The following is a 17,558-nucleotide window of genomic DNA, read 5'->3' as shown; positions in this document are numbered from 1 at the left end:
CCCCCCCGTATCGGCGATCGCAGCAAACCGCAGGTCAATTCAGACCTGCGGTTTGCTGCGCTTTTTGCAGTTTCTGATCGCCGCGGTCCCTGACCGCGGGGATCAGAAACTTTAGAGTGGCTAAAATCATTATTTTTCACCCCCCCCTGCACCCCTGCACGATTTTATGCCGGAGGGTGGTGCGGGGGGGGTGTCGCAGGCGGTGGGGGCGTTGCGGGAGGCGGGCGGTGCGGCAGGCGGGATCGCGATCCCCCGCCCGCCTCCCCATGAACGATCGTTGGCTTCTAGTGGGTATACCAGGGTGCCAGCACATTGCTGGCACCCTGGTATAAACGGCTGACATCTGTGAAGATGTCAGCCGTTTAACCCTTTCCATACCGCGGTCCGTACGGACCGCTGTATGGAAAAAGTTAACTGTCATTGGTCAGGGAGCTCCCTCCCTCTCCATCGGGGGGCTGCTGTGCCTTTGCAGCCCCCCGATGGAGAGGGAGAGAGCCCCCAGAGAGCCCCCCTCAGCCCCGTCCTTACCCTTCCCCGTCTGCGAAGTTCTGAGCAGACGGGGAGGGTTCCCATGGCAACAGGACGCCTGCTCAGGCGTCCTGCTGTCCATGGTGCTGAACAGATCTGTGCTAAAAGCACAGATCTGTTCAGTGTAAGTAAAATACAGTACAGAACAATATATATTGTTCTGTACTGTATTATACAGACACCAGACCCACTGGATCTTCAAGAACCAAGTGGGTCTGGGTCACAAAAATGTAAAAAAAAGTGAAAAAAGTTAAGATAAAAAAAAAAACATTTATCACTGAATAAAAATTAAAAAAATAAAATAAACTACACATATTAGGTATCGCCGCGTCCGTAACGACCTGATCTATAAAATGGTCATGTTACTTTCCCCGCACGGTGAACGCCATAAAAATAAAAAAATAAAAACTATGAGAAAATTGAAATTTTGCCCACCTTACTTCCCAAAAAAGGTAATAAAAGTGATCAAAAAAGTCGCATGTACGCCAAAATAGTACCAATCAAACCGTCATCTCATCCCGCAAAAAATGAGACCCTACTCAAGATAATCGCCCAAAAGCTGAAAAAACTATGGCTCTTAGACTATGGAGACACTAAAACATGATTTTTTTTTTTCAAAAATGAACTCATTCTGTAAAACTTACATAAATAAAAAAAAAGTATACATATTAGGTATCGCCGCGTCCGTATCGACCGGCTCTATAAAAATATCACATGACCTAACCCCTCAGATGACCACCGTAAAAAAATAAAAATAAAAACAGTGTAAAAAAAGCCATTTTTTGCCATCTTACGTCACAAAAAGTGTAATAGCAAGCGATCAAAAAATCATATGCACCCCAAAATAGTGCCAATCAAACCGTCATCTCATCCCGCAAAAAATGAGACCCTACTCAAGATAATCGCCCAAAAACTGAAAAAACTATGGCTCTTAGAATATGGAGACACTAAAACATTTTTTTGGTTTTAAAAATGAAGTTATTGTATAAAACTTACATAAATAAAAAAAAATGTATACATATTAGGTATCGCCGCGTCCGCGACAACCTGCTCTATAAAATGACCACATGATCTAACCTGTCAGATGAATGTTGTAAATAACAAAAAAAAAAAACGTGCCAAAAAAGCTATTTCTTGTTACCTTGCTGCACAAAAAGTGTAATATAGAGCAACCAAAAATCATATGTACCCTAAACTAGTACCAACAAAACTGCCACCCTATCCCGTAGTTTCTAAAATGGGGTCACTTTTTTGGAGTTTCTACTCTAGGGGTGCATCAGGGGGGCTTCAAATGGGACATGGTGTCCAAAAAAACAGTCTAGCAAAACCTGCCTTCCAAAAACCGTATGGAATTCCTTTCCTTCTGCGCCCTGCCGTGTGCCCGTACAGCGGTTTACGACCACATATGGGGTGTTTCTGTAAACTACAGAATTAGGGCCATAAATAATGAGTTGTGTTTGGCTGTTAACCCTTGTTTTGTAACTGGAAAAAAAATATTAAAATGGAAAATCTGCCAAAAATGTGAAATTTTGAAATTGTGTCTCTATTTTCCATTAAATCTTGTGCAACACCTAAAGGGTTAACAAAGTTTGTAAAATCAGTTTTGAATAGCTTGAGGGGTGTAGTTTCTTAGATGGGGTCACTTTTATGGAGTTTCTACTCTAGGGGTGCATCAGGGGGGCTTCAAATGGGACATGGTGTCAAAAAACCAGTCCAGCAAAATCTGGCTTCCAAAAACCAAACCGCGCACCTTTCACTCTACGCCCTACTGTGTGCCCGTACAGTAGTTTACGGCCACATATGGGGTGTTTCTGTAAACGGCAGAGTCAGGGCAATAAAGATACAATCTTGTTTGGCTGTTAACCCTTGCTTTGTTAGTGGAAAAAATGGGTTAAAATTGAAAATTAGGCAAAAAAATGAAATTCTCAAATTTCATCCCCATTTGCCAATAACTCTTGTGCAACACCTAAAGGGTTAACGACGTATGTAAAATCAGTTTTGAATACCTTGAGGGGTGTAGTTTCTTAGATGGGGTCACTTTTAGGGAGTTTCTCCTCTTGGGGTGCATCAGGGGGCTTCAAATGGGACATGGTGTCAAAAAACCAGTCCATAAAAATCAGCCTTCCAAAAACCATATGGTGCACCTTTCACTCTACGCCCCGCTGTGTGGCCGTACAGTAGTTTACGGCCACATATTGGGTGTTTCTGTAAACGGCAGAGTCAGGGCAATAAAGATACAATCTTGTTTGGCTGTTAACCCTTGCTTTGTTAGTGGAAAAAATGGGTTAAAATGAAAAATTTGACAAAAATATGAAATTCTCAAATTTCCTCCCCATTTGCCAATAACTCTTGTGCAACACCTAAAGGGTTAATAATGTATGCAAAATCAGTTTTGAATACCTTGAGGGGTGTAGTTTCTTAGATGGGGTCATTTTTGGGTGGTTTCTATTATGTAAGCCTCGCAAAGTGACTTCAGACCTGAACTGGTCGCTAAAAATTGAGTTTTTGTAAATTTCTGAAAAATTTCAAGATTTGCTTCTAAACTTCTAAGCCTTATAACATCCCCAAAAAATAAAATATCATTCCCAAAACAATTCAAACATGAAGTAGACATATGGGGAATGTAAAGTCATCACAATTTTTTGGGGTATTACTATGTATTACAGAAGTAGAGAAACTGAAACTTTGAAATTTGCTAATTTTTTTCAAATTTTTGGTAAATTAGGTATTTTTTTGTGCAAAAAAAATAATTTTTTTGACTTCATTTTACCAGTGTCATGAAGTACAATATGTGACGAAAAAACAATCTCAGAATGGCCTGGATAAGTCAAAGCGTTTTAAAGTTATGAGCACTTAAAGTGACACTGGTCAGATTTGCAAAAAATGGCCTGGTCCTTAAGGTGAAAATGAGCCCGGTCCTTAAGGGGTTAAAAAAATAATAATAATACTAAATCTGTGGTGAATTACAGTATCAAATGAATAAGAAATGTAGTTAAAAGTTGTGGTTCCTAACCAGTGGCTTGGAACTCAGAAGTGGCAAATTAAGATTAGTTGTGAGTCAAGACAGGAGCACCAAGTTATATCCATGTGCATAAGATTCCCACTTTGGTAATATTATAGAAATACCCTAACTTTTTAAAAGTGCCAAATTTTGTATGGTATAATATCACATTTTTCTTCAGTATGTATCTCCTAAACAAGTATTGCTTACCACTTTCATCACTTCAACTATTCTGTAATTGAAAAGATAGTGGTTCAAGCTATAGAGTCCATGCACAAAGCAATAAATAAACTGCTGTGTGATAACATGCATCTTAGGCACTCAGACAATAATTATCATGCAAAAATAAAGTCTTTTTTTGCAATTATTATGCAGGAACACAGAAACAAAAGTGTTAGGCCACTTTCACACGGGCGAGAATTCCACGCGGGTGCAATGCGTGAGGTGAACGCATTGCACCTGCACTGAATCCAGACCCATTTACTCCAATGGGGCTGTGCACATGAGCAGTGATTTTCACGCATCACTTGGAACGCAGGCATAGACGTGAATTGGGCTGCATGAAAATTGCAAGCATCTGCAAGCAAGTGCAGATGCGGTGCGATTTTCTCGCATGGTTGCTAGGAGACGATCGGGATGGGGACCTGATCTTTATTATATTCCCTTATAATATGGTTATAAGGGAAAATGATAGCATTCTTAATACAGTATGCTAAGTAAATTAGGGATAGAGGGGTTAAAAAAATAAATAAATAATTAAACTCACCTCATCCACTTGTTCGCGCAGCCCAGCTTGTCTTCTTTCTTCTTTTTTGAGGACCTGGCAGGAAAAGGACCTTTGGTGACGTCACTGTGCTCATCACATGGTCCATCACCGTGTCGATGGACCATGTGACGGACCATGTGATGAGCGCAGTGACGTCACCAAAGGTCCTTTTCCTCCCAGGTCCCAAGAAAAAGAAAGAAGACAAGCCGGGCTGCGCGAACAAGTGGATGAGGGGAGTTTAATTATTTATTTATTTTTTAACCCCTCCATCCCTACTTAGCGTTCTGTATTAAGAATGCTATTATTTTCCATTATAACCATGTTATAAGGGAAAATAATAAAATCTACACAACACCTAACCCAAACCCGAACTTCTGTGAAGGAGTCCGGGTTCGGGTCTGAGAACAAACCATGACGATTTTGCCCATGTGAAAGAGGCCTTAGAGTTATTACCGCACAGCTGATTTGCAGGGTGCCTGACCTTGAGGTTACCTTAGGTCATCATAATAAAATGTGTATAACCATTTTAAAAAGCACAAAGCGTTGAACAATTCACCCCTTAGTGATCAGCCTATGGCCTCATGCACACGACCGTTGTGTGTTTTGCGGTCAGCAAAATGCAGATCCGCAAAAGACTGATGGCGTCCGTGTGCGTTCCGCAATTTGCCGAATGGCACGGACAGCCATTGATATAACTGCCTATTCTTGTCCGCAAAACGGACAAGAATAGGACAGGATATATATTTTTTTGCGGACCATGGAACGGAGCAATGGATGCGGACAGCACATGGAGTGCTGTCTGCATGTTTTGCAGCCCCATTGAAGTGAATGGGTCCGCATCCAAGCCACAAAAACTGCGGCTCGGACGCGGACCAAAACAACGGTCGTGTGCATGAGGCCTATTATGGGCGTTAGTAACCAAGCAATTTGTTACATTTTTTTTTAATTGTCAGATAACTTTTTTGTTTCAAAGAAATGAAAAAAATTAAAAATGGAGACAGCACGTCCAAAGTGATGGAATTTTATCCGGATTAAATTCCATCATTTTGGACGTGCTGTCTCCATTTTTTTTTTTTTTTTCATTTCTTTGTTATGTATGCGAGATTGGGGGCTTTTTACCACCCCCTGGAGACGTGAACCCACCGCATTGATACTAAAGAGTGCTGTGCATCCCTGTATTGCTATAACTTATTCATTTGTCTGTTGATGAAACAATATAAAGGATTGTTTTTGGCAGTACATGTCGTAGTTTTTAATGGCACCATTTTGAGGTACACATAAATTTCTGACTTACTATATACTAACTCTTTTTTTGGGGTGGATGGGAAAAACAGCAAAACTACCACAAAGTTTTTGGCATAAATAACATTATAACTTTATTCTCTTGATCAGTACAATTACAGCAATACCAAATACATAGGGCATCATTTACAGTGGCAAGAAAAAGTATGTGATAATGTGAACCCTTTGGAATGATATGGATTTCTGCACAAATTGGTCATAAAATGTGATCTGATATCCATCTAAGTCACAACAATAGACAATCACAGTCTGCTTAACCCCTTAGTGACCAAGCCTGTTTGGGCCTTTATGACCAAGCGTTTTTCTTCCTTTTTTTATGGTCTCGTTCCAAGAGCTATAACTTTTTTATTTTTTCATCTATATAGCTTTATGAGGGCTTGTTTTTTACGGGACAAGTTGTAGTTTTTAATGGCGCCATTTTGGGGTACACATAACTTTCTGATTAACTTTTATTAACTCTTTCTGGGAGGGAGATGGGAAAAATAGCAATACTGCCACTGCGTTTTTACATTATACATTTTTTGGCGTTTATTTTTCGGTACAAATAACATAATATCTTTATTCTCTGGGTCAGTACGATTACAGTGATACTAAATACTTATAATTTTGTTTACGTTTTACTACTTTTTTTGCAATAAAACACCTTTTATTAACCCAAAAAATTATTTTGCATTGCCACTTCACAAGGCCCATAACTTTTTTTTATTTTTTTATATGGAATTGTGTGAGGGCTTGATTTTTGAAAGACGACTTGTATTTTTCATGGGTATGATTTTGGAGCAAATGCCGCTTTTTGATCGCTTGTTATTACGTTTTTTTTCGGTGGAAACTAAGAATAAATTCGAAATTCTGTCTTTTTTTATTTTTTATTTTTTACGGCGTTCACCATAGGGGATAATTTATGTAATATTTATGTAGTCCCGGTCGTTACGGACGCGGCAATACCAAACATATGGGGGATATTTTCTTTTTGCAATTTTTTTCATTGAAAAGCGTATTTTCAATGGAAAAAAAAGGCATATTTTTTTATTTTATGGAATTTTTTTTATTTAATAAATGTGTATTTTTTTTCTATTTTTTTTACTACTTAATAGTCCCACAAGGGGACTATAATATACAGTATTTTGATTGCTTTTAAAATGTAATGCATTATCTCTATAATGCATTGCATTTCAATAGCAATGCTATTCGAACATTGACCAGCAGGCTGCGCCAGAGAGGCACAGCCTGCTGGAAGTAACTGAAGACAGGCTCGGGGCCCTCATCGGAAGCAAGGTAAGCTTCCTAGCACATCAGCACCCCGCGATCGCATTTTCGGGGTGCTGATGGGAGACAGAGGGAGTCCGCTCCCTCTGTCACCACTTTACATGCAGCGGGCGCCATTGCGCCCGGCATGTAAAGGGTTAAACAGCCCGGATCGGCACTCCTGCCGTTCCGGGCTGTTAGAGCAGGGACCCGGCTCTCATGTGAGAGCCAGGTCCGCGCTCCCCGCTGCACGGGGGAGCCGCGCGGCGCTTAAACTAGGCCGCCGTAAAAACGCGGCGGCCCAGCCTAAGGCCCCTTAGTGACCGCCGTAAAAACACGTATGGGTGGTCACTAAGGGGTTAAACTAATAACACACAAATAATTAAATGTTACTATGTTTTATTGAACACACCATGTAAACATTCATATTGCAGGTGGAAAAAGTATGTGAACCCCTAGATTAATGACATCTCCAACAGCTAATTGGAGTGAGGTGTCAGCCAACTGGAGTCCAATCAATGAGATGAGATTGGAGGTGTTGGTTACAGCTCCCCTGCCCTATAAAAAACACACACCAGTTCTGGGTTTGCTTTTCACAATAAGCATTGACTGATGTGAATGATGCCTCGCACAAAAGAGCTCTCAGAAGACCTAAGATTAAGAATTGTTGACTTGCATAAAGCTGGAAAGGGTTATAAAAGTATCTCCAAAAGCCTTGCTGTTGATCAGTCCACGGTAAGACAAATTGTCTATAAATGGAGAAAGTTCAGCACTGCTGCTACTCTCCCTAGGAGTGGTCGTCCAGTAAAGATGACTGCAAGAGTACAGGGCAGACTGCTCAATGAGGTGAAGAAGAATCCTAGAGTGTCAGCTAAAGACTTACAAAAGTCTCTGGCATATGCTAACATCCCTGTTAGCGAATCTACGATACGTAAAACACTAAACAAGAATGGATTTCATGGGAGGATACCACAGAGGAAGCTACTGCTGTCCGAAAAAACACATTGCTGCACGTTTACAGTTTGCACAGGAGCACCTGGATGTTCCACAGCAGTACTGGCAAAATATTCTGTGGACAGATGAAACCAAAGTTGATTTGTTTGGAAGAAACACACAACACTACGTGTGGATAAAGAGAGGCACAGCACACCAACATCAAAACCTCATCCCAACTGTGAAGTATGGTGGTGGGGGCATGATGGTTTGGGGCTGCTTTGCTGCATCAGGCCTGGGCGGATTGCTATCATCAAAAGAAAAATGAATTCCCAAGTTAATCAAGACATTTTGCAGAAGAACTTAAAGCCATCTGTCCACCAGCTGAAGCTCAATAGAAGATGGGTGTTGCAACAGGACAACGACCCAAAGAATAGAAGTAAATCAACAACAGAATGGCTTAAACCGAAGAAAATACGCCTTCTGGAGTGGCCCAGTCAGAGTCCTGACCTCAACCCGATTAAGATGCTGTGGCATGACCTCAAGGAAGCGATTCACACCAGACATCCCAAGAATATTGCTGAACTGAAACAGTTCTGTAAAGAGGAATGGTCAAGAATTACTCCTGACCGTTGTGCACGTCTGATCTGCAACTACAGGAAACATTTGGTTGAAGTTATTGCTGCCAAAGGAGGTTCAACCAGTTATTAAATCCAAGGGTTCACATACTTTTTCCACCTGCACTGTGAATGTTTACATGGTGTGTTCAATAAAAACATGGTAACATTTAATTATTTGTGTGTTATTAGTTTAAGCAGACTGTGATTGTCTATTGTTGTGACTTAGATGAAGATCAGATCACATTTTATGACCAATTTGTGCAGAAATCCATATCATTCCAAAGGGTTCACATACTTTTTCTTGCAACTGTTTGACCAGACATACGCCACTTTTGTGGTGTATATATGGCGCAGAGTCTGGCGCACACCATGGTGCTACAGAATCAGGCAACTTTTTCCCCGCTCACGGCAGGTCTAAAAAAAAGGGGATGTGGTAGGGAACGGGTCAGTAGGCCCATCTCATTTATCGTTTTCTATGCCAGGTTTAGGCGTAGAACATGGTCTGAATGTAAGACAGCAACTAAGTCTGTGTCTCTACATAACGTCGGTGAACCACCGCCAGCTATATGGCTTATTAAGACCAGTGTCTAAAATGCTGGTCTTAATAAATGTGCCCCATAGCTTAACCCCTTAAGGACTCAGCCCTATTTCACCTTAAGGACTTGGCCATTTTTTGCAAATCTGACCAGTGTCACTTTAAGTGCTGATAACTTTAAAACGCTTTGACTTATCCAGGCCATTCTGAGATTGTTTTTTCGTCACATATTGTACTTCATGACACTGGTAAAATGAAGTAAAAAAAATTCATTTTTATTTATAAAAAAATAGCAAATTTACCAAACATTTGTAAAAAAAAAATAGCAAATTTCTCTACTTCTATAATACATAGTAATACTTCCAAAAATAGTTATTACTTTACATTCCCCATATGTCTACTTCATGTTTGGATCATTTTGGGAATGATATTTTATTTTTTGGGGATGTTACAAGGCTTAGAAGTTTAGAAGCAAATCTTGAAATTTTTCTGAAAATTTCAAAAACCCCATTTTTAGGGACCAGTTCAAGTCTGAAGTCACTTTGCTTGGCTTACATAATAGAAACCACCCAAAAATGTATTCAAAACTGATTTTACAAACTTTGTTAAACCTTTAGGTGTTCCAGAAGAATTAATGGAAAATAGAGATACAATTTCAAAATTTCACTTTTTTGGCAGATTTTCCATTTTAATAATTTTTTTTCCAGTTACAAAGCAAGGGTTAACAGCCAAACCAAACTCAATATTTATGGCCCTGATTCTGTAGTTTACTCCATAAAAGTGACCCCATCTAAGAAACTACACCCCTCAAGGTATTCAAAACAGATTTTACAAACGTCGTTAACCCTTTAGGTGTTCCACAAGAGTTATTGGAAAATGGAGATAAATTTCAGAATTTAAATTTTTTTGCAAATTTTCCATTTTAATCCATTTTCCCCAGTAACAAAGCAAGGGTTAATAGCGAAACAATACTCAATATTTATGGCCGTGATTCAGTAGTTTACAGAAACACCCCATATGTGGTCGTAAACAGCTGTACGGGCACACGGCAGGGCACAGAAGGAAAGGAATGCCATACGTTTTTGGAAGGCAGATTTTGCTGGACTAGTTTTTTTGACACCATGTCCCATTTTAAGCCCCCCTGATGCATCCCTAGAGTAGAAACTCCAAAAAAGTGGCCCCATTTTAGAAACTACAGAATAGGGTGGCAGTATTGTTGGTACCAGTTTAGGGTACATATGATTTTTTGTTGCTCTATATTACACTTTTTGTGAGGCAAGATAACAAGAAATAGCTGTTTTGGCACCGTTTTTATTTCTTGTTATTACAACATTCATCTGACAGGTTAGATCATGTGATATTTTTACAGACCAGGTTATCACGGATGTGGCGATACCTAATGTGTATACTTTTTTTTATTTATGCAAGTTTTACGCAATGATTTCTTTTTTGAAGCAAAAAAAATCATGTTCTAGTGTTTCCATAGCCTGAGAACCATAATTTTTTACGTTTTTGGGCGATTACCTTGGGTAGGGTATGATTTTTGCGGGATGAGATGACGGTTTTATTAGCACTATTTTGGGGTGAGTGTGACTTTTTGATCGCTTGCTATTACACTTTTTGTGATGTAAGATGACAAAAAATGGTTTATTTAGCACAGTTTTTATTTTTTATTTTTTACCGTGTTCATCTGAGGGGTTAGGTCATGTGATTTTTTTATAGAGCCGGTCGATACGGACGCGGCAATACCTAATATGTATACTTTTTATTTATTTATGTAAGTTTTACACAATAATATCATTTTTGAAACAAAAAAAAAATTGTTTTAGTGTCTCCATATTCTGAGAGCCATAGTTTTTTCAGTTTTTGGACGATTATCTTAGGGAGGGTCTCATTTTTTGCAGGATGAGATGATGATTTTATTGGCACTATTTTGGGGTGCATATGACTTTTTGATTGCTTGCTATTACACTTTTTGTGATGTAAGGTGACAAAAATTGGTTTATTTAGCACTTTTTTTTTTTTTTTTTACGGTGTTCATCTGAGGGGTTAGGTCATGTGATATTTTTATACAGTCGGTCGATACGAACGCATCGATACCAAATATGTATACTTTTTATTTTATTTATGTAAGTTTTACACAATAACAGCTTTTTTAAAACAAAAAAAAAAATGATGTTTTAGTGTCTCCATATTCTGAGCCATAGTTTTTTTATTTTTTGGGCGATTGTCTCAGGTAGGGGCTCATTTTTTGCGGGATAAGGTGACTGTTAGATTTGTACTATTTTGGTGGGCAAACGCCTTTTTGATCGCTTGCTGTTGTACTTTTTGTGATGTAAGGTGACAAAAAATGGTTTAATTAGCACAGTTTTTATTTTTTATTTTTTACGGTGTTCATCTGAGGGGTTAGGTCATGTGATATGTTTATATAGCCGGTCGATACGGACGCGGCGATACCTAATATGTATACTTTTTTTTTTTCCCCCTATTTTTTACCAATTTTTTTTTTACTTTATTTGTGGAAAATTACGTTTTTGTTTATTTTTACTTGAAACTTTTCATTTTTTTGGGGGAAACTTTATTTTTTCAACTTTTTTGCACTTTATTTTCTGTCCCACTTTGGGACTTGAACTTTTGGGGGTCTAAATCATTACAATGCATTCCAATACTTCTTTATTGGAATGCATTGGCTGTATGAGTAATACTGTGTGTATTACTCATACAACTTCCGGCCTGTGAGATCCAGGGGGCTGGATCTCACAGGCACGTCACAGGAAGGCAGCGGCGATGCCTCAGGAAGGCATTGCGCTGCCTTCTATGCCATCGGGTCCCCCTACAGCCCCATGGGGACCCGCTGGCACCAGTTAAAAGCCGCAAACCGCAGTTCTGAATTGACCTGCGGTTTGCGGCGATCGCCGATGCGGGGGTCTCATGACCCCCCCCCCGGCATTGTGACAGGATGCCCGCTAAATGATTTCAGCGGTCATCCTGTTCCGATTAACCCCCGCCACGCCGCAATGTATTTTTAAAGTTTGGACGTACCGGTACGTCCAGGGTCCTTAACCCCTTAAGGACCGGGCTCATTTTCACCTTAAGGACCAGGCCATTTTTTGGAAATCTGACCAGTATCACTTTAAGTGCTAATAACTTTAAAACGCTTTGACTTATCCAGGCCGTTCTGAGATTGTTTTTTCGTCACATATTGTACTTCATGACACTGGTAAAATGAAGTCAAAAAAATTATTTTTTTTGCACAAGAAAATATCTAATTTACCAAAAATTTTGAAAAATTTGCAAATTTCAAAGTTTCAGTTTCTCTACTTCTGTAATACATAGTAATACCCAAAAAAATTGTGATGACTTTACATTCCTCATATGTCTACTTCATGCTTGAATTGTTTTGGGAATGATATTTTATTTTTTGGGGATGTTATAAGGCTTAGAAGTTTAGAAGCAAATCTTTAAATTTTTCCGAAATTTACAAAAACTCAATTTTTAGGGACCAGTTCAGGCTTGAAGTCACTTTGCGAGGCTTACATAATAGAAACCACCCAAAAATGACCCCATCTAAGAAACTACACCCCTCAAGGTATTCAAAACTGATTTTGCATACATTGTTAACCCTTTAGGTGTTGCACAAGAGTTATTGGCAAATGGGGAGGAAATTTGAGAATTTCATTTTTTTGTCTAATTTTTCATTTTAACCCATTTTTTCCACTAACAAAGCAAGGGTTAACAGCCAAACAAGACTGTATCTTTATTGCCCTGACTCTGCCGTTTACAGAAACACCCAATATGTGGCCGTAAACTACTGTACGGCCACACACCGGGGCGTAGAGTGAAAGGTGCGCCGTTTGGTTTTTGGAAGGCAGATTTTTATGGACTGGTTTATTTACACCATGTCCCATTTGAAGCCCCCTGATGCACCCCTAGAGGAGAAACTCTCTAAAAGTGACCCCATCTAAGAAACTACACCCCTCAAGGTATTCAAAACTGATTTTACATACGTCGTTAACCCTTTAGGTGTTGCACAAGAGTTATTGGCAAATGGAGATGAAATTTGAGAATTTCATTTTTTTGCCTAATTTTCAATTTTAACCCATTTTTTCCACTAACAAAGCAAGGGTTAACAGCCAAAAAAAACTGTATCTTTATTGCCCTGACTCTGCTGTTCACAGAAACACCCCATATGTGGCCGTAAACTACTGTATGGCCACACAGCGGGGCGTAGAGTGAAAGGTGCGCCGTTTGGTTTTTGGAGGGCTAATTTTGCTGGACTGTTTTTTTGACACCATGTCCCATTTGAAGCCCCCCTGATGCACCCCTGGAATAGAAACTCCATAAAAGTGACCCCATCTAAGAAACTACACCCCTCAAGGTATTCAAAACTGATTTTACAAACTTTGTTAACCCTTTAGGTGTTGCACAAGATTTAATGGAAAATAGAGACACAATTTCAAAATTTCACATTTTTGGCAGATTTTCCATTTTAATATTTTTTTTCCAGTTACAAAGCAAGGGTTAACAGCCAAACAAAACTCATTATTTATGGCCCTGATTCTGTCGTTTACAGAAACACCCCATATGTGGTCGTAAACCGCTGTACGGGCACACGGCATGGCGCAGAAGGAAAGGAATGCCATACGGTTTTTGGAAGGCAGGTTTTGCTGGACTGTTTTTTTTTACACCATGTCCCATTTGAAGCCCCCCTGATGCACCCCTAGAGTAGAAACTCCATAAAAGTGACCCCATCTAAGAAACTACACCCCTTAAGGTATTCAAAACTGATTTTACAAACTTTGTTAACCCTTTAGGTGTTGCACAAGATTTAATGGAAAATAGAGACACAATTTAAAAATTTCACATTTTTGGCAGATTTTCCATTTTAATATTTTTTTTCCAGTTACAAAGCAAGGGTTAACAGCCAAACAAAACTCATTATTTATGGCCCTGATTCTGTCGTTTACAGAAACACCCCATATGTGGTTGTAAACCGCTGTACGGGCACACGGCAGGGCGCAGAAGGAAAAGAACGCCATACGGTTTTTGGAAGGCAGATTTTGCTGGACTGTTTTTTTTTACACCATGTCCCATTTGAAGCCCCCCCCGATGCACCCCTAGAGTAGAAACTCCAAAAAAGTGACCCCATTTTAGAAACGGCAGGATAGGGTGGCAGTTTTGTTGGTACTAGTTTAGGGTACATATGATTTTTGGTTGATCTATATTACACTTTTTGTGCGGCAAGGTAACAAGAAATAGCTTTATTGGCACGTTTTTTTTTTTGTTATTTACAACTTTCATCTGACAGGTTAGATCATGTGGTAATTTTATAGAGCAGGTTGTCACGGACGCGGCGATACCTAATATGTATACAATTTTTTTTATTTATGTAAGTTTTATACAATAACTTCATTTTTAAAACCAAAAAAATGTTTTAGTGTCTCCATAGTCTAAGAGCCATAGTTTTTTCAGTTTTTGGGAGATTATCTTGAGTAGGGTCTCATTTTTTGCGGGATGAGATGACGGTTTGATTGGCACTATTTTGGGGTGCATATGACTTTTTGATCGCTTGCTATTACACTTTTTGTGACGTAAGATGGCAAAAAATTGCTTTTTTTACACCGTTTTTTTTTTATTTTTTTACGGTGGTCACCTGAGGGGTTAGGTCATGTGATATTTTTATAGAGCCGGTCGATACGGACGCGGCGATACCTAATATGTATACTTTATTTTTATTTATGTAAGTTTTACACAATGATTTCATTTTTGAAACAAAAAAAAATCATGTTTTAGTGTTTCCATAGTCTAAGAGCCATAGTTTTTTCAGTTTTTGGGCGATTATCTTGAGGAGGGTCTCATTTTTTGCGGGATGAGATGACGGTTTGATTGGTACTATTTTGGCATACATGCGACTTTTTTGATCACTTTTATTACCTTTTTTGGGAAGTAAGGTGGGCAAAATTTCAATTTTATCATAGTTTTTATTTTTTTATTTTTATGGCGTTCACCATGTGGGGAAAATAACATGACCATTTTATAGATAAGGTCGTTACGGACGCGGCGATACCTAATATGTATAGTTTATTTTATTTTTTTAATTTTTATTCAGTGATAAATGTTTTTTTTTATCTTAACTTTTTTCACTTTTTTAAAAATAAATTTGACCCAGACCCACTTGGTTCTTGAAGATCCAGTGGGTCTGATGTCTGTATAATACAGTACAGTACAATATATATTGCACTGTACTGTATTTTACTTACACTGAACAGATCTATGCTTTTAGCATAGATCTGTTCAGCACCATGGACAGCAGGACGCCTGAGCAGGCGTCCTGTTGCCATGGGAACCTTCCCCGTCTGCCACAACTTAGCAGACGGGGAAGGGTAAGCACAGGGCTGAGGGGGGCTGTCGGGGGGCTCTCTCCCTCTCCATCGGGGGGCTGCAAAGGCACAGCAGCCCCCCGATGGAGAGGGAGGGAGCTCCCTGACCGATGACAGTTAACTTTTTCCATACAGCGGTCCGTACGGACCGCGGTATGGAAAGGGTTAAACGGCTGACATCTGCACAGATGTCAGCCGTTTATACCAGGGTGCCAGCAATGTGCTGTCACCCTGGTATACCCACTAGAAGCCAACGATCGTTCATGGGGAGGCGGGCGGGGGATCGCGATCTTGCCTGCCGCACCGCCCGCCTCCCGCAACGCCCCCACCGCATGCGATATTGATTTTAGGCACTGTAAAGTTTCTGATCCCCGCGGCCAGGGACCGCGGGGATCAGAAACTGCAAAAAGCGCAGCAAACCGCAGGTCTGAATTGACCTGCGGTTTGCTGCGATCGCCGACACGGGGGGGTCACATGACCCCCCTGGCGTTGTGACAGGATGCCGGCTGAATGATTTCAGCCGGCATCCTGTTCAGATTAACCCCTGGGGCGCCGGAATGCCTATTTAAAGTTAGGACGTACCGGTACGTCCTTGGTCCTTAAGGACTCGGGAAATAGGGCGTACCGGTACGTCCTATGTCCTTAAGGGGTTAAGGACTCGGGAAACATGGCGTACCGATACGTCCTAAGTCCTTAAGGGGTTAAAAAATGTAAAAAAAGAAAATGTTTTTGCATTGCACAATCCCAAGACCCGTAACTTTTTATTTTTCCTTCTACTGACCTGTGTTGGTGCTTGATTTTTGTGAGATGACTTAGTAGTGGTTTTCATTGGCATCATTTTGAGTCACATAAAAACTTCTGATCGCTTTTTATTCCCTTTTTTGGTGACAAAGAGGAAAAAACTGCAATTCTGGCATTTCTTTACAGCACTCAATGTACAGGATAAATTACATGATAATTGTGTAGTGTGGGTCATTATGGACATGGTGATACCAAATACTGTATGTAGAGAATATTTTTTTTTTGCAATTTTTCTACTGAAAATGCTTTTTTTTTTCAGTGGAAAAGGGTATATTTTTTTACTTGGAGATTTATTTATTTATTGAGTTTTTCATTTACATTTTTAAACATTTAAGCTTCTCTAATACACTGTCCTGTACAGTGTATTATACTGTCAGTGCTATAGTTACAGGCACTATAAGGGTGAGCCAGAGAGGCACAGTGTAACAGCAGCTACTGTGCGTCGTTGTTCCCCTGCTTACCGCTGCGGTCCCTGGCGCAGTATTCAGTGGTGATCTGCTGTCACTGCTTCCCATTCACCGCTGCAGTCTTGGGTTTTGTCCTTGTAGGCATTATTCGTTCTGGGATCCGCTCCACTGTTTCCCTTCAGCCCTGGCCACAGCATGCTTGCTACTTGTTCCCTGCAGCACTTCCTTAAGGGCTGGCGTGCGTCGCTTCCTGTGCTTTATGGGTTAGATAATGTGACCTCGCTGTCCAATCCTAGTCCTCCTGAACGTATATAAGTGGCTCAGCCCCCTTCACAGATGCCTGTCAAGTGTCAAGGTCTTTGTGTCCTGCAAAGATTGCTGATATCTCTGTTTTTGTTCCAGTGTACCTGACTCATGCTTGTGTTTTTTAAGTCCCCTACCTGTTTGATCCCTGCCTGCTTGTCTTGACTCTCCTCTTGCCGATCCAGATTGCCTGACCTGTACCTGTGCCACCTGCTCTGACCTATTGCTTGTTTGACTCTGCCTCTGCCTCATCCTTCAGTCCTGCACTGTTGCTCCTGATTACGACTATATCTGTACCTGTGGTACCTTGCCCATGTACAGTACAGACCAAAAGTTTGGACACACCTTCTCATTCAAAGAGTTTTCTTTATTTTCATGACTATGAAAATTGTAGATTCACACTGAAGGCATCAAAACTATGAATTAACACATGTGGAATTATATACATAACAAACAAGTGTGAAACAACTGAAAATATGTCATATTCTAGGTTCTTCAAAGTAGGCACCTTTTGCTTTGATTACTGCTTTGCACACTCTTGGCATTCTCTTGATGAGCTTCAAGAGGTAGTCCCCTGAAATGGTTTTCACTTCACAGGTGTGCCCTGTCAGGTTTAATAAGTGGAATTTCTTGCCTTATAAATAGGGTTGGGACCATCAGTGGCGTTGAGGAGAAGTCAGGTGGATACACAGCTGACAGTCCTACTGAATAGACTGTTAGAATTTGTATTATGGCAA

The 17,558-nt window shown here is 40.1% G+C and overlaps 1 protein-coding gene across 1 annotated transcript in view; it reads left to right on the top strand.

Moving 5' to 3' along the window:
• Window positions 1-17,558, top strand: part of DDR2 (discoidin domain receptor tyrosine kinase 2) — a 1,651,236-nt gene that overhangs the window by 859,463 nt on the left and 774,215 nt on the right. The window lies entirely within an intron of this gene.

The sequence above is a fragment of the Bufo bufo genome, chromosome 9, assembly GCF_905171765.1.
Source record: "Bufo bufo chromosome 9, aBufBuf1.1, whole genome shotgun sequence".
NCBI classification, from domain to species: domain Eukaryota; kingdom Metazoa; phylum Chordata; class Amphibia; order Anura; family Bufonidae; genus Bufo; species Bufo bufo.
This window is presented reverse-complemented; position numbering and strand designations above follow the sequence as displayed.